The sequence below is a fragment of the Triticum aestivum genome, chromosome 7D, assembly GCF_018294505.1.
Source record: "Triticum aestivum cultivar Chinese Spring chromosome 7D, IWGSC CS RefSeq v2.1, whole genome shotgun sequence".
In the NCBI taxonomy this organism is placed as follows: Eukaryota; Viridiplantae; Streptophyta; class Magnoliopsida; order Poales; family Poaceae; genus Triticum; species Triticum aestivum.
In genome coordinates this window covers 42,331,795-42,350,927 of record NC_057814.1, presented here as the reverse complement: position 1 = coordinate 42,350,927, position 19,133 = coordinate 42,331,795, and positions in this window count along the sequence as shown.

Genomic DNA, 19,133 nt, shown 5'->3' with positions numbered 1-19,133 from the left:
TTCCTCTTATGTTCTTTAACATGTTCCTCTTTGTTTATTCTGTATTTAGTACGTACATTATGTTCCTTGTCAGGAAGGGGCGCAGGGACATCTGCAGTGAACAGCTGATTGAGCTGGCCTGTACGTGATCGATAGGCTTTCAATTACTAGCGGCAGTACAACACCGTATTTTCAAGCCAGCTCCACTTTCCCGATTTATATATCGTGGTTATGGTGTACCCCTGTTATGTACACTATGATCTGCCTAGTTGTTGTGTGCTCTTGTTATCATGGTTTGGCAATAAACTCTCTATATAGTATATTATGAACCTATCATCTGCCAGCTATCCTTACTTCTGGAGCCTATTTTTTTTGTGTACTTGTGCCAGATTATATAAATGCACGCACCATATTACAGCACACATGAGCTCTCTCATCAGAATCCAGTGATAGCACACAAGTGTTTACAGGGGCGCCCCTATATTAGAATATCATCTGCATTACAAAGATAATCTCACAACTATTTATGTTTTCATGGTTCTCAGATATTATACGCAATTACAGTGAATATCAGAATCCGCGCATCAGAAGAATATTGTGGAACACTGCAATAACTTACAAAATTAGCACCAAGGCATTGAGTGCCATTCTGGAAGCAATGAAACTCATACGCTCCCCACCTGTTGATTCTTGTTCAGAATATCATCCTAATGAATATTCTAACCTCGAGGAGTCAAAGGCAGATGGCCTGTCCTGTTCACCCATCAAGGTGCCTGTTGTAATTTGGCAAGGTTTTATTGATTGCGCGTATCTTGCATATGTTGTCTTTCATTTCTTCTACTTTGTTGCACCGCCATCTGCTTAGTTTACTCATCATATAACTCAATATGCCATGCCCATCCATTATCAATACATATTCCATCTGTCATGATACCATGTTTTTCCACTCAAATGCTGTTCTTGTGCATCAGACTTCAAAAAGGAAGAGGGTGATTGCCGAACCTGAAGGAGCACCAGCAAAGTCCTTGAAAAACGTGGTGGTGCCGGAGAAATCAGACAGCGCCCCACTTATATTGGCTGTACAACCAGTGACACTAAACGTAGGACCGACTCCAGCAGACTGTACCCATACTTCACTAGCCACACCACTAGCCCCACCACACAGGACCTGCACTCCAGCAAAAGGTATACCGATTTCATTTGCCATAGCACCAGCTGTACCACAGAAAAATCCCGCTCCAGCCAAAAGTACAGCAAGTCCACCGTCCGAAGACCTATCCCAACTGCAGAGACGGCCAATTCCTGCAGACTGGAACCCCATTCCATTTATTCCCAGTTTAAAAGACAATGCTTTCAATGTTGTTAGGGACTACGTGCATATATTCCCATCATGGGAAGATTATAGTGAAGACAAACACCATTTTCACATCTTCCTGTCCAACTTACGTGTAAGTGCTATTATTCATGGTTATTATTTTCCTGTTTTCTGCTGATCAAACACATCAATGATTTACATTACATTGTTGTAACTAGGCGAGGGTCAATCTGGATAGTCATGACGAGCAAAGCTTGCTTGTGCTTCTCAAGGAAGCATTGCAGCAGTATCGGTGTTACCTGAGGAAATCACACTTTGATGGCAAGTCTATAAACGAATTTCCGGTGAAGTCTCCTGTGCTAAATTTAGAAGACATTGAATGGAAAAACCTTGTTATGCACTGGTCTCGTTCCCAGGATGAGGTACTGTCTATGAAATCAAATGACAATTTGAACTTCTACTTTTCCGCATGTGCCTTACAGATCTTTTTTGCAGGAAATCTGCTCGAAGAAGAATTCCGGTTTGAAAAGAACGACAGGATATCGCAAATATGCTGCCCGCTGCTTTGCTCTTGTTAGTACCTGTTGTCCTGTATCACTGTACTTGCATACATACCTTGTTCATTATGTGACAGCAGTATGCATGATAGCTTGCTTATCAATTGTTCGCTCCAAATTATCTGATCTGTATGAATGGTTACATTAGTGTAGAATATATCCAATGCCAATGATTTTTTTAGCTCTGCATTGTTCTTGTAAGTACATGCTGTCCTTTATCAGTGTACTTATATTGATAGGTAGTTGTTCATGTACCATCACTCTGCAGCTTATTTTCCTTTGCCCTCCATTTTCTACACATCAGATCTATATTTACTCTTACCATAAGGTTGGTACTGAAGAAGTTTAGCTGTGCATTGCTCTTGGCTGTGCCTTTTGCCTGTATCGCTGCACATACATTTATAGCTACTTGGTTATGTAGCATCACTCTTCATCTTATCTTAAATATTCTCCATTTTTCGTATATTATCACATCTATATTTAGTCTTAACAAAATGTAAAATAAAGGTAATGCTTATGAAGAAGATTCTGTGGTAAACTTCTTGAATTGCCCCCCCATCAGCATGGACAAGGGCTTTATAGAGCCTGTCTTCACCAATAATGTAAGGTTGTCCTTCTCAAGCCTTCAAACTTTGTTGTGTATATTTGGTTAGGCATGACTGCAACAGCTGTTTATTTTTGGTGTTTGCATCAAATTGCATGTTTAAAGTTTATTATGTAGTTCATAAACAAAAGTTTGTCCTTCTCAATTTAAGTTTTCAGTTGTACAACCAAGTTCCTTCTTCATACCATGTAAATTAAACTATACAGAGCAAGTGATCTTCTTTTGCACTGCATGTATGCTTCTGTTCTTCATCCGTAATCCAGTGGTGTGGTGAAACTACCCACTACAACACAATGTCATATTCTGCAATGTCTTAACTATGAACAATGTCATATCATTCTACTATTATTTAAACCGTCTCTTTATTTGCCAATCTGAAATGGGATAAATTGACAACACACTAACCATTGATACTTATGAGTTCTTGATCTGTAATCCAGTGGTGTCGTGAAGCTGCCAACTCCTTCACAATGTCATTTCCTGCCATGTCTTGACCTGAACAATACCATATTGTGTTAATGCAATTTTAAACTGTGTCACTTTATTCGTCAGTAAGAAATGTGATGAATTGTCAGCACTGATACTTTTATGTGCAAAACCTGTCATCTGTCTGCTTGTTTATCTTTCAGAGTGAGGAAGATATAAGTGTTGAACAAGCGCAGTCTCATCATCTTGCTCAGGTGGTTGCGCTGCAGCTTGCCAGCAAGGCTAACCTTTCTTGAACTCTATTGAAGTGTTGTCGGTTTTGTATATTATTTTGTCGGCGTGTTTATTTGCACTGGTGGCGATCTTTGATGCCCAGTGTATGTAATCTGCTGTCTGCTTGTGCTTTATTATCATAGTGGCGAACTTTGATGCCCAGTGGATGTAATATGTCTAGGTTTTTTCTTATTCACGATGCTGCACTTATTTTACTGTATATATATCCTGTCTTCGCAGTAAACCGGCCAAACCGTAAAATTACGGTACATAATCGGGCCGTCATGCAATCACGATGTATGATCCGCATCATGGGCCTCGTCAAACTGGCCCACTAGTAGATTCGGGCCTTTAATAGGCCGAGTAAACCCCGACCCTCTTTTCGCAAGAAAACTCAATGGGCTTTTAGGAGGCTGAGAAGTAGGTTGGGCCTGAAACATGCCGAACAGCTCACGGGCCGGCAGCAGCCCGAAATGGAGCCCGGCCCATGATTGTGCGAATCAAGTCACGAGCTTTTAACAGGCCAAAATTGTCTCGGTCCTTGTTTGGCCCAATCAGATATCGGCTGCGAGCAGGCCGGATGCAAACCGGGCCGTAGTTAGGCCCAACTATATGACGGGCTTTTAACAGGCCGAAATTAATATAGGGCTGAAATGTTAAATGGGCCCTTAACAGGCCGAAACTAATATCAGACCGAATTACTAAATGGGCCTTTAGCAAGTGGGCCCAAAAGCATAGCGTCCAGTTAACGGGCCCAATCTGATATGGGCCATAATTGAGGTCGAAGCCTCTTAAAGGGCCGGACCTGATCTGGGCCGTGATTTGGCCCAGAACGTGGGAGGCTTTTAACGAGCTGGATCTCATATGGGCCATTATTAGGCCCGGAACGTGGCAGGCCATTAATGGACCGGATCAAATATGGGCCGGCATTTGGCCCAAAACATGGCAGCCAGTTAATGGGCCGGCCTACTAGGGTCCTCAAAATCTTGTGGGCCTATAGCTAGGCCGGCCCATTAGTGTCGGCGAAATCTCGTGGGCCTTTAGCTGGGCTGGCCCATTATGATCCGCAAGAATTTTGTGGGCCTTTACCCGGGCCGGCCCATTATGGCACACAAAAATCTTGTGGGCCTTTTCCTGGGCCGGCCCATTATGGCCCGCGAAATCTTGTGGGCCTTTAGCTGGGCCAGCCCATTATGGTCCGCAAAATCTCGTGGGCCTTTAGCTAGGCCGGCCCATTATGGTCCGCAAAATCTTGTGGGCCTTTAGTTGGGCTGGCCCATTTAAACTTGATGGGCCGTGCCACGTGTCGACGTATCATAGGCGCCTTCTGTCCAATGAGTGGATGACATCTGTCCGAACGATGAGCCGACACGTGTTTCCTCCAGCCAATGATGATTTTACACGTGGAAAATCCCCATTGGTCGCGGCTGTTAACGGGTTATCAGATCCAAAACCCGACCTGATAGCTTAACGACGTTCCGTTACGGTGGATGCCACGTGTCGGTCACCCTTGACGAAAGCACTTCTGTGACGCGCGATTTATCGTCATGGAAGTTGACACTTCCATGATGATAATTTTGGTAATGTCATGGAACACTTGTACGACAGCACAGGTATGACTATCTTCATTCTGTCATAAATTTGTCATGGATGTACATGCATGACAAAAAACGCGACCTACTGTGACAAACACGTATCATCGCGGAAGTGTATTTTTTTGTAGTGCAACCCACTTACCTACTATGTTGTTTGTGCAAAATGAGGAAGATGTCATTTGATATGGGTTAAACGAATTTTGTTAAAAAAACTTTTAATGAAGGAAACGAGTTAAATGAGGAGTAAGTTCCGCTGTCATGACCATGGAAGGAAGGCGAAAAAAAGAAGGAATAAATTCCATCTTTATAATGATGCAGAAAGGGAAGGAATTAAAGGAAAGAATAAGAGATGAAATAAATTCTATAGTTTATGATAAGGCAGGAAGGGAAGGAATTAAAGGAAAGAAGGAATAAATAAATTTCCCTATTATATACGAGGTATGAAGAAAAAGAATTAAAGAAGAAATAAATATCACAAGGAAAGAATAAAAGAAATAATATTTTTTGCTAATTATAAAATTATAAAGAAAATCACTATTAAGGAATTAACAGAACAAAATAAATTCCATTGTGGACTAATTAAATATATCATCGGCTGTGCGTGCATAAAAAAAGTTCGATGGTGCCTCTACCTAGGAGCTTGTCAAAAGTGACCATGTTACTTTTGAATCTCCTCATGATGTTGTTTTTGTTGAATCTCACTGATGTAGGAGTACATGAGAGCTGACAATAGGTATATGTCACTCTACCATCTACTATTATAGGTGATCCAGTCACTTCCCAGTTATGAATTTTATTTGCAAGTTTTGCGGCAGTGGAGGCAAAAGAATGAAGTCACCCCAAATCGTTGCACCGATGCTCTATATTGCGGAAGGTCGCGCACGCATTGGCAAAGGCAGAACAAAACCAAATCGTTGAACCGGACTTGCTCAAATACCAAATCACGGTTTGGAGCTCGTATACAGACATCCAAATGCATGGTTTGATGGCCATGGAGGAACAACACAACATGGTTCACTGCCAGAAACATGCCCAAGTTCATGTTAGAGATGAAGAAGGTGGACGGTGGCGACACTGAAGTGTATGCGGTTTAAGTTGAGTCAACAAGTTGGTGACCTCACATCTTAATTTAATTTTACATTAATAATTATTATTGTGAGCGCTCAATAAAGAAATGCATCGCATGGTACATTAAGACATGATTGGCGTTCAACCACATGAACATGTATATGCGGTTGCAGCACACTAGGAATTACAAGCTGGTGCAAATAGGGGCTTGAGAAATTGACATGGTGACTGTGATGTCCAATATCATCGCCTTGGGACTGATCACATTGGATGAATTAGGTGGGAAAGTGGCCATCATGGAAGATGATGACGAGGAGAAGTGACCACACAGATGACTCGCTATGGGTGTGTGAGAGTTTGTTTCTCCCGTTGTAACGCACGGGCATTTGTGCTAGTCAAGAATAAAACACAACACTCATGTCGTTTCATCCCCTAAGGTGGCACGTTCCCTACCGAAACCATCACGCTTGTTGTGAGAAGCTCTGGTTAGTGAGAAGCTTATACCCAAACCTGCCCCAAATGGGACAAATTTTTTACCACGGCATGTTGATGCCGCTCCATGATAGCATACCAAGTTTCATGAATTTCAGACAAGTTTTGGATTTACTAGAATTTAAAAACCAGGTATCTCAATGTTTGCGGCCGAGTGACGATGGCAGGGTGTTTGAAATTCATTCCCATTTCTTGCATGGGACCTAAGCATGCAACCAAGGACACATATTTGATTTTTCAACCAGTTTATATGCACTTGAGCATGTGCATGTAGTTCAATTTTGAATTATGCACATAAAATGCCTGGAAAACCCAGTTAATGTATAGAAATGTCCAAACGAACCCCGAAAAATTCCAAAATTAAACACAAGACTCCTGTTGTTCTATGTTGACACTAGAAATTTTTTGAAAGCAATAAGAGGCAACGGATATCATTTCATCCCCAAAGGTGGCACGTTCCCTACCGAAACCATCACGCTTGTTGTGAGAAGCTCTGGTTTGTGAGAAGCTTATACCCAAACCTGCCCCAAATGGGACAAAAATTTTACCACGGCATGTTGATGCCACTGCATGATAGCATGCCAAGTTTCATGAATTTCAGATGAGTTTTCGATTTACTAGAATTTAAAAACCAGGTATCTCAATGTTTGCGGCCGAGTGACGGTGGCAGGGTGTTTGAAATTCATTCCCATTTCTTGCATGGGACCTAAGCATGCAACCAAGGACACATATTTGTTTTTTCAACCAATTTATATGCACTGGAGCATGTGCATGTAGTTCAAATTTGAATGGTGCACATAAAATGCCTAGAAAACCCAGTTAATGTCCAAATGAACCCTGAAAAATTCCCAAATTAAACACAACACTCCTGTTGTTCTATGTTGACACTAGAAATTCTTTGGAAGCAATAAGAGGCAACGTATATCGTTTCATCCCCTAAGGTGGCACGTTCCCTACCGAAACCATCACGCTTGTTGTGAGAAGCTCTGGTTTGGGAGAAGCTTATACCCAAACCTACCCCAAATGGGACAAATTTTTTACCACGGCATGTTGATACCGCTCCATGATAGCATGCCAAGTTTCATGAGTTTTCAAATGAGTTTTGGATTTACTAGAATTTAAAAGCCAAGTTTCTCAATGTTTGCGGCCGAGTGACGGTGGCAGGGTGTTTGATAGTCATTCCCATTTCTTGTATGGGACCTGTCGCGGAAAGATCACGGCAGTTGTCCTAGTGTGAGGACTTAGTCGTGAGGCCAACACATCTAGGTGGTAGCTTGAGAGGGGTTGATCGGGACGAGAGACGCAACACACAAGACGAGGATTTAGACAGCTTCGGGCCCCGGGAAACATCATCCGGTAATAGCCCTACATGTTGTTTGTGGCTAGGTCTCATTATGCTCATGAGGGAGATGCCGCATAGGCCGGCTCCCCTTTAGTTGTGTCTAGCCCTAGAGATTGTTTCAGCCTATCCCTCTTTGGGGTGCCCTGCCCCTCCTTATATATGTTGAAGGGGTGGGTTACATGACTAGTCCTAATAGGATTAGGATTACTCTATTACAAGTGGAGTCCTAGTCTTGCTTCCTTTGTAAGGGAATATTCCTTACGCTTTCCTTTAAAGCCAGCCCACCATCACATGAACCGGCCTACTGGACCTTGGGCCTTGTCGTCCATCCGACCCGCCCGCCGGGTCTCCGATGAATCGTAAACCGCCAGGTCCAAGCGGGTCGCCAGTGAGTCCCCAAGCTCCAGCCGGGTCATACATTCGGCGGTTTATACCGCGGGGTATATCCCCGACAAGACCTAAGCATGCAACCAAGGACACAGATTTTTTTTTCAACCAGTTTATATGCACCGGAGCGTGTGCATGTAGTTCAAATTTGAATTATGCACCTGAAATGCCTACAAAACCAAGTTAATGTATAAAAACGTCCAAACGAACCCTGAATAATTCCAATTTTTTTGACGACACACCTATAGTAGCATGTTCACTTCAGATAAAAGTTCTAGGAATTCAAACACCATCCTTTGCAGGTGTGAACCCATTACGTAATTCAAATCAAGAATTAAACACAACACTCCTGTCGTTTCGTCCCCTAAGGTGGCACATTCCCTACCGAAACCATCATGTTTGTTGTGAGAAGCTCTGGTTAGTGAGAAGCTTATACCCAGACCTACCCCAAATGGGACAAATTTTTTACCATGACATGTTGATGTTGCTCCATGATAACATGCCAAGTTTCATGAATTTCAGATGAGTTTTGGATTTACTAGAATTTAAAAACCAGGAATCTCAATGTTTGCGGCCGGGTGACGGTGACAGGGTGTTTGAAATTCATTCCCATTTCTTGCATGGAACCTAAGTATGCAACCAAGGACACATATTTGATTTTTCAACCAATTTATATGCACTTGAGCATGTGCATGTAGTTCAATTTTGAATTATGCACATAAAATGCCTGGAAAACCCAGTTAATGTATACAAATGTCCAAACGAACTCCGAAAAATTCCAAAATTAAACACAAGACTCCTTTTGTTCTATGTTGACACTGGAAATTTTTTGAAAGAAATAAGAGGCAACGGATATCGTTTCGTCCCCAAAGGTGGCACGTTCCCTACCGAAACCATCACGCTTGTTGTGAGAAGCTCTGGTTTGTGAGAAGCTTATTCCCAAACCTCCTCCAAATTGGACAAAAATTTTACCACGGCATGTTGATGCTGCTCCATGATAGCATGCCAAGTTTCATGAATTTCAGACGAGTTTTGGATTTACTAGAATTTAAAAACCAGATATTTCAATGTTTGAGGCCGAGTGACGGTGGCAGGGTGTTTGAAATTCATTCCCATTTCTTGCATGGGACCTAAGCATGCAACGAAGGACACAGATTTGATTTTTCAACCAGTTTATATGGACTGGAGCATGTGCATGTAGTTCAAATTTGAATTATGCACATAAAATGCCTGGAAAACCCAGTTAAGGTATAAAAATGTCCAAACGAACCCCGAAAAATTCCAAAATTAAACATAACACTCTTGTTGTTCTATGTTGACACTGGAAATTTTTTGAAAGCAACAAGAGGCAACGGATATCGTTTCGTCCCCAAAGGTGGCACGTTCCCTACCGAAACCATCACGCTTGTTGTGAGAAGCTCTGGTTTGTGAGAAGCTTATACCCAAACCTGCCCCAAATGGGACAATTTTTTTACCACGGCATGTTGATGCCGCTCCATGATAGCATGCCAAGTTTCTTGAAATTCAGATGAGTTTTCGATTTACTAGAATTTAAAAACCTGGTATCTCAATGTTTGCGGCCAAGTGACGGTGGCAGGGTGTTTGAAATTCATTCTCATTTTTTGCATGGGACCTAGGCATGCAACCAAGGACACATATTTGATTTTTCAACCAGTTTATATGCACTGGAGCATGTGCATGTAGTTCAAATTTGAATTATGCACATAAAATGCCTGTAAAACCCAGTTAATGTATAAAAATGTCCAAACGAACCCCAAAAAATTCCAAAATTAAACATAACACTCCTGTTGTTCTATGCTGACACTGGAAATTTTTTGAAAGCAATAAGAGGCAACGGATATCGTTGCATCCCCAAAGGTGGCACGTTCCCTACCGAAACCATCACGCTTGTTGTGAGAAGCTCTGGTTTGTGAGAAGCTTATTCCCAAACATGCTCCAAATGGGACAAAATTTTTACCACGGCATGTTGATGCTGCTCCATGATAGCATGCCAAGTTTCATGAATTTCATACGAGTTTTGGATTTACTAGAATTTAAAAACCAGATATCTCAATGTTTGAGGCCGAGTGACGGTGGCAGGGTGTTTGAAATTCATTCCCATTTCTTGCATGGGACCTAAGCATGCAACGAAGGACACAGATTTGATTTTCAACCAGTTTATATGCACTGGAGCATGTGCATGTAGTTCAAATTTGAATTATGCACATAAAATGCCTGGAAAACCCAGTTAATGTATAGAAATGTCCAAACGAACCCCAAAAAATTCCAAAATTAAACACAACACTCATGTTGTTCTATGTTGACACTAGAAAAAATTTCAAAGCAATAAGAGGCAATGGATATCGTTTCGTTCCCAAAGGTGGCACGTTCCCTACCGAAACCATCATGCTTGTTGTGAGAAGCTTATATCCAAACCTGCACCAAATGGGACAAAAATTTTACCATGACATTTTGATGCCGCTCCATGATAGCATGCCAAGTTTCATGAATTTCACACGAGTTTTGGATTTACTAGAATTTAAAAACCAGGTATCTCAATGTTTGTGGCCGAGTGACGGTGGCAGCGTGTTTCAAATTCATTCCCATTTCTTGCATGGGACCTAAGCATGCAACGAAGGACACATATTTGATTTTCAACCAATTTATATGCACTTGAGCATGTGCATGTAGTTCAAATTTTAATTGTGCACATAAAATGCCTAGAAAACCTAGTTAATGTATAAAAATGTCCAAACGAACCCCGAAAAATTCCAAAATTAAACACAACACTCCTGTTGTTCTATGTTGACACTAGAAATTTTTTGGAAGCACTAAGAGGCAACGGATATCGTTTCGTCCCCAAAGGTGGCACGTTCCCTACCGAAACCATCACGCTTGTTGTGAGAAGCTCTGGTTTGGGAGAAGCTTATAACCAAACCTGCCTCAAATGGGACAAAAAATTTACCACGGCATGTTGATACCGCTCCTTGATAGCATGCCAAGTTTCATGAATTTCAGACGAGTTTTGGATTTACTAGAATTTAAAAACCAAGTTTCTCAATGTTTGCGGCTGAGTGACGGTGGCAGGGTGTTTGACATTCATTCCCATTTCTTGGATGGGACCTAAGCATGCAACCAAGGACACATATTTGATTTTTCAACCAGTTTATATGCACTGGAGCATGTGCATGTAGTTCAAATTTGAATTATGCACCTGAAATGCCTACAAAACCAAGTTAATGTATAAAAACGTCAAAACGAACCCTGAATAATTCCAATTTTTTTGACGACACACTTATAGTTGCATGTTCACTGCAGATAAAAGTTCTAGCAATTCAAACACCATCCTTTGCAGCTGTGACCCCATTACGTAATTCAAATCAAGAAGAAAAATCAAGTAGATCGCACACAGTTTATTATCACCAACCGTGTGAGATGCAGCACAAAATATCTTGGAGCACCGTCGGTGTATAGTACGCCTATGGCTTACACGAGAAGGTGCGTCGGCTACAGTCCACAGCCAGCGTGTCAAGCACACTAGCTCACTCCCAAAATATCATTTCACTTTTCAATCGTCACCAGTGAAAGATGGTGACGTGGACCCGCGTCGTGAGGGCAACTTCGGCGGCCCACTCCGGCGAGAGCGTGGCCGCAGCCGCCAGGCGCGTGCTAACAAGCTTCATGAGGGGGACCGCAATCTGCGTTCTGGCGGCCAAGGTAACCCAAACGGCCGCTGTTGCTTCTCAGGCGGCGGCAGCAGCATCTGCCTCGGGGATAGCAACTAGTGAGAGCGGCACAACAGCTGTCCGTTCCGCAGCAGCGGCCTTAGCCCTGATGGATGCCGCCCACCACCATGTCGAGGCCGTCCACGCCCAGCTCATGGCGGTCACCGCACAAATCGAGGGAAGCTTCTCCGACAACGGTCGGCAACCCACGGCCGAAGAGTTGGCAATCGCCGAGAGAGTTCGAATAGCCATCCGTTCCTTCGCGGCATACCTTGCCACGACGGAGCCCACCAAAGCCCAGATCGCGGCCGCCCACGCCCACCTCGTGGTGGCCTATTCCAAAGATATGGCGGATGCGGATGGCGAGATGCTTGCCGAGTATGGTGCGATGGATGCCATGGAGCCCCTTCCCTAGGAGACCGTCGGGCGCTGATACGTCTCCAACGTATCTATAATTTTTGATTGCTCCATGCTATATTATATTCTGTTTTGGACATTATTGGGACACTTTTATATTATTTTTGGGACTAACCTATTAACCGGAGGCCCAGCCCAGAATTGTTGTTTTTTGCCTATTTCAGAGTTTCGCAGAAAAAGAATATCAAACGGAGTCCAAACGTAATGAAACCTTCGGGAACGTGATTTTCGGAACGAACGTGATCTAGAGGACTTGGACCCTACGTCAAGACATGAACCAGGAGGGCACGAGGTAGGGGGGCGTGCCTACCCCCCCTGGGTGCGCCCTCCACCCTCGTGGGCCCCCTGTTGCTCCACCGACGTACTCATTCCTCCTATATATACCTACGTACCCCCAAACTACCAGAAACGGAGCCAAAAAGCTAATTCCACCGCTGCAACCTTCTGTACCCGTGAGATCCCATCTTGGGGCCTGTTTCGGAGCTCCGCCGGAGGGGGCATCGATCATGGAGGGCTTCTACATCAACACCATAGCCTCTCCGATGATGTGTGAGTAGTTTACCTCAGACCTTCGGGTCCATAGTTATTAGCTAGATGGCTTCTTCTCTCTTTTTGGATCTCAATACAATGTTCTCCCCCTCTCTCGTGGAGATCTATTTGATGTAATCTTCTTTTGCGGTGTGTTTGTTGAGACCGATGAATTGTGGGTTTATGATCAAGTTTATCTATGAACAATATTTGAATCTTCTCTGAATTCTTTTATGTATGATTGGTTATCTTTACAAGTCTCTTCGAATTATCAGTTTGGTTTGGCCTACTAGATTGATCTTTCTTGCAATGGGAGAAGTGCTTAGCTTTGGGTTCAATCTTGCGGTGTCCTTTCCCAGCGACAGTAGGGGCAGCAAGGCACGTATTGTATTGTTGCCATCGAGGATAACAAGATGGGGTTTATATCATATTGCATGAGTTTATCCCTCTACATCATGTCATCTTGCTTAAAGCGTTACTCTGTTCTTATGAACTTAATACTCTAGATGCATGCTGGATAGCGGTCGATGTGTGGAGTAATAGTAGTAGATGCAGGCAGGAGTCGGTCTACTTGTCTCGGACGTGATGCCTATATACACGATCATACCTAGATATTCTCATAACTATGCTCAATTCTGTCAATTGCTCAACAGTAATTTGTTCACCCACTGTAATACTTATGCTCTTGAGAGAAGCCACTAGTGAAACCTATGGCCCCCGGGTCTATTTTCCATCATATTAATCTCCAGACAACAAGCTATTTCTGGCGCCGTTTTTATTTTACTTTCTTTACTTTGCATCTCTATCATAAAAATACCAAAAATATTATCTTATCATATCTATCAGATCTCACTCTCGTAAGTGACAGTGTAGGGATTGACAACCCCTTATCGTGTTGGTTGCGAGGATTTATTTGTTTGTGTAGGTGCGAGGGACTCGTGCGTGGCCTCCTACTGGATTGATACCTTGGTTCTCAAAAATTGAGGGAAATACTTACGCTACTTTGCTGCATCACACTTTCCTCTTCAAGGGAAAACCAACGCAGTGCTCAAGAGGTAGCAGGCGCGAGCTGGACATGGAGGCTGCGGCGGAGATCGACGAGCACCAGCCATAGTAGTACTCTTTGTTTTGTTTAATTAAGAGCGCCGATCACTAATTTGTTAGAGTAATGTTTAGGTCAGCTAGCTCTGTTTAATTGCTGAACTTGCTCGATTAAGAAGTGTGGGTGTGTTGTAGTCTCCTTTGTGTACCCTAATTATGCAATGACGTGGATGACCACTATAACCAGGGAAATTCGAACCAAAATTTTTGACGTTCAAACTCATCACACACGGGTTAAGCTATCTGAATCGTTTGTGATGTTCACATATCGTACACAGTTCTGAATAAGGGACCGTGTCTGATGACACTTGCGCGCCAGTTTTTTGGCTGAAGCGATTCCAAATTGTCGGCTTCCGCGGAAATATCTACCTCCCGCCCCGTCCCCCTTACCAAAAGCCACATTTCCCCTGTTTCCACCTTCCTTTCAAAGTTGAAACCTTCACTCCTTGCTTGCAGCGCCGCCTCCTCGCCGGCGACCCTCCTTCACACTGCTCGGCCTCGCCTATCCAGGCAGGTAATCCACACCCGACCCCCATCCTCCTCCTCCTTCCACATCCCACATGCCCCGACCGCCGGTGCGAGCGCGACACCTTCCACCCAAATCACCGACCCCTCCACCAAATAAGCGCCACCCTAAGCCATGGTGCACGCAGTTTAGCCAGGATCTCAAGGAGCATTTGGCAGCGGAGAAGCAAATCGCGGCCGCCCGCGCGGATGAGGTCATGATGGCTGCCATTCGTGTCGACCCCCAGATCTTGGAGGAGCACCTTGCCATTTGCTAGCTACGCCAGTTAAGCATGCTCGGTTTACCCGTTGCGTGTGCTGCTCCTGCCTTTCCTTCACAAATTCTAGTGAATTGTGCTATCTAATTTTACCATGCAATCTGTTGCTCTAGTGTATATGTTCTATATGTCGTGCAATGTGGTGCTCACTTATTAACTGTTTTGTTAATTAGTTGTCGTCTTCAGTTAGCTGTTTGGTTCAATTCTGCAAATGTGATGTTCAATTCTTCAGGCTGCAATTTTGTATTGTGTTCCATGTGAGAAATAAATCGAATTTATCTTTACAAAATACATGAGAAACGAATACAATAGCTATATTTCCAAGTTGTCAAGCATGCTTGGTTTGATTATACATTGTGCAATGTGGTGCTCAGTTAACGTTTGGTTCATTTGTGTTGTGGTGTTTAGTTAACTGTTTGGTTCAATTCTGCAACGCGGTGTTCAATAGTTGTGGGTGCATTCTGTTATTGTATACCATGTGAGGAATAAATTGAATTTGGTTGTAGTAAATACATGAGAAACAAATACAATTGCTATATTTCCAAGTTGTTAAGCATGCTTGGTTTAGTTAACTGTTTGGTTCAATTCTGCAGTGCGATGTCCAATTGTCGTGGGTAGAATTTTGTATTGTTGTGCATGTGAGGAATAAATTGAATTTGGCTGCACTTAATACATGAGAAACATATACAAGTGCTATATTTCCTAGTTCTTAATCATGCTTGGTTTGGACAAATGGGTTTTCCATGTGGCTTGAATTAATCTGATGAATCTACAATGTCCTTATTTTTCATCAACATATTTTACTGATAGCATGCGAACCCTTACATAACCTGATGACTAACTACCTTATATGTGTTGCAGGGAAACAACGGGAAGCACCGAGGTTTACAATCGAGGTTAGCACGTGCATGGTCCATTGTCTAATAGCACATTATTGTGCAATTGCAGGAACCATCCTAATATTTAGGTTTTTAACAATTTGGTCTTGCACATGTAGGTCCTGCTGTCAGAAGTTTTGACCTACTGTTCGACCCTTTTTGCATATGGGGAAATGAGTTGTCCATGAATATCAGTCAAGTCAAGAAACTCAGAAAGATTGTTAGGATAAAGAAATTAGCGATAAAAAACAACAAGATCTTTGTTTGCACAATGAAGAAGACATCAGTTCACTACAGGATGGTACTAACTATTATACCTTGCCTTTTTTATTCCTTTGCCCCATTTCCAATATAGAGAAGATATTTATGCACATCCTTGTTTTCAGGCCTTTCCAAAGCAGTTCACTGATGATTACCTCTCAAACCACCTGTATGGTCAGGAGCTCAGTTGGAAAAGGCAGTGCCTAGGAGGCGCTTAGGCATGCCTAGGGGCTAGGCAATGGCCAAACGCCTCGCCTAGGGCATAAGCAGAAGTCTAGGCAGAGCAAATAAGAAATTGTCTACCCAAGCGAGAAATCATGCCATATTGCACTGATATGCCAAAAGGGCCATATTCCAATCGTAGTAGATGGTCGTTAGCATACTTATATGCCCTAAATTTATAAAATACACATATAATAAGCACATATACACCCTGATAGTAAAAATTATATAATCGCCTAGGCTGCGCCTAGGGCGCTTAAGCACCGCTTAGGCACTAGGCGAAGGCCAACCGCCTCGCTTACGCCTACTGATACGTCTCCAACGTATCTATAATTTATGAAGTATTCATGCTATTATAATATCCATCTTAGATGTTTTATATGCTATTTTATATGATTTTTGGGACTAACCTATTAACCTAGAGCCCAGTGCCAGTTTCTGTTTTCTACTTGTTTTTTAGTTTTGCAGAAAAGGAATACCAAACGGAGTCCAATTGACGTGCCAATTTTTGATGATTTTTTATGGACCAAAAGAAGACCACGGAGCATCGGAGTTGGGCCAGAAGAGTCCCGAGCTGCCCACGAGGCTGGGGGGCGCGCCCATCCCCCCAGGGCACGTGGGCCTACCTCGTGGACAGCTCGGGCACCTCCTTGACGTGAGACCGACGCCAAAAATTCCTATAAATACAGAAACCTCAGAAAATTAACCTAGATCGGGAGTTCTGCCGCCGCAAGCCTCTGTAGCCACGAGAAATCAATCTAGGCCCTCTCTGCCACCTTGGTGGAGGGGGCCATCATCACCGGTGGCCATGGAGGAGCACCCCGGAGAGGCCATCATCGCCATGAAGGCCTAGGACCAGAGGGAGAACCTTTCCCCATCTAGGGGGGAGGCCATGGAGGAGGAAGCACAAGGGGGAGAACCTCTCCTCCTCTCTCTTGGTGGCACCGGAGTGCCATCGAGAGGGGAATCATCGCCGCGGTGATTGTCTTCATCAACATCAACATCACCATCATCATCACCATCCTCATCTCTTTTACGCGGTCCACTCTCCCGCACCCCGCTGTAATCCCTACTTGAACATGGTGCTTTATGCCACATATTATGATCCAATGGTGTGTTGCCATCCTATGATGTTTTGAGTAGATATCCTTTGTCTTTGGGTTGATTGATGATCTAGATTGGTACAAGTTGTATGTTTTATTTTGGTGCGGTCCTATGGTGCCCTCCGTGTCGCGCAAGCGTGAGGGATTCCCGCTGTAGGGTGTTGCAATACGTTCATGATTCGCTTATAGTGGGTTGCTTGAGTGACAGAAGCATAAACCCGAGTAAGGGGGTTGTTGCGTATGGGATAAATTGGACTTGATATGTTAATGCTATGGTTGGGTTTTACCTTAATGATCTTTAGTAGTTGCGGATGCTTGCTAGAGTTCCAATCATAAGTGCATATGATCCAAGTAGAGAAAGTATGTTAGCTTATGCCTCTCCCTCATATGAAATTGCAATGACGACTACCGGTCTTATTAACAATTGCCTAGGACAATTCCGCACACCGATCCACCATTATTCCACACTCGCTATTTATAATATTTAGTAATATATTCTAACTTTATGATAACATCACCTACTTTTATATTTTAGCTCTTCGTTATCATGCAAAGTTATCCTCTTCATACCCACAACGTAGTTTTATTTCTCCTTGCTAGTTGGAAGCAAACGTTCGGGGTACATAGAGCCGTATCAGTGGCAGATAGGGCTTGACAGAATATTGATCTTATCTTTAGCTCCTTGTGGGTTCAACACTCCATACTTATCACTTCCACCTTTGGAAATTGCTACGATGATTCCCTGCACTTGGGGATTATCAAGCTCTTTTCTGGCGCCGTTGCCGGGGAGCAATAGCGTGGGGTTGATATTCTCGTGTGTGCTTGTTTGCTTTCTTCACTAAGTAGATTTTGTTTTTCCTTTTTATTTCTGTTTAGTTGTGGGTGAAAAATACAATTTTTTTTAAAGAATGAAAATACAAAAAAATTATTACTTGCCTCTCATGCCTAAAAAGTTTTTCAAAAAGAGAAGTGATTGGAAAGTTATGCATTGAAGAAGGGAGGGTCGACCTTGAGCACTTGTGTTCATGCTCATGGAAACAATGTAGAATTTTTCATGGAAGTTTCTCTGTAAATAATTATCCCCTTGTATATATCCATTGTATTATAAAAATAATGTGCCAAGCTTTGGTTTTAGGATGATTAGATTGCTTGTTTACTATGTGCAGTGCAAAAAACAGAAACTTTGACTGTAGTGCGTGAATTTACATTTTTTTACTGGAAAGTCAAATGGGTCTGAAACCTCTTGCACATTACTTATGTACAAATTTTTCAAATTGTCAAATTTATTTCATAATTTTAGGAGTTACAGAAGTGTATTAAACTTCCAGATTACTACAGACTGTTCTGTTTTTAACAGATTCTGTTTTGAGTGTGTTGTTTGCTTATTTCGATGAATCTATGGCTAGTATCGGGGGGTATGAACCATAGAGAAGTTGGAATACAGTAGGTTTAACACGAATATAAATAAAGAATGAGTTCATTACAGTACCTAAAGGTAGTGATTTGCTTTATTACACTAAGGGATCTCACAAGTTTTCGTTAAAGTTTTGTGTGGATGAAGTGTCCGAAGGTCGAGGAGCTATCAATATGAGAAGAATAAAGAGAGGCAATAGGTCAAGCATGGGGATGCCCAAGGCACCCCAAGTAAATATTTCAAAGGATATTCAAGCATCTAAGCTTGGGGATGCCCCGGTTGGCATCCCATCTTTCTTCTTCAACAAATATCGGTATACCTCGGTTTTTGTTTTGTTCACATGATTTGTGTCCTTTGTTTTTTTGTTTTTCCTTTAAGAACCATGCTACATGAGATAGCCCTTCATTGATTTATAGAATACTTCATGTGCTTCACTTAAATCTTTTAAGTATGATCTTATAGAATTGCTCTTTGTGCTTCACTTAAATCTTTTGAGTATGGTTTTATAGAATGCTTCATGTGCTTCACTTATACATTTTGAGCTTGGATATTGGTTAGTCTATATCAATTGTAGAATTCTCCATGAACTTCAATTATCTTTTGGAGTATGAATAATACTATCATTTAAAGTGGGTTTGGAAGAGTGTCAACTTTAGGAATTAGT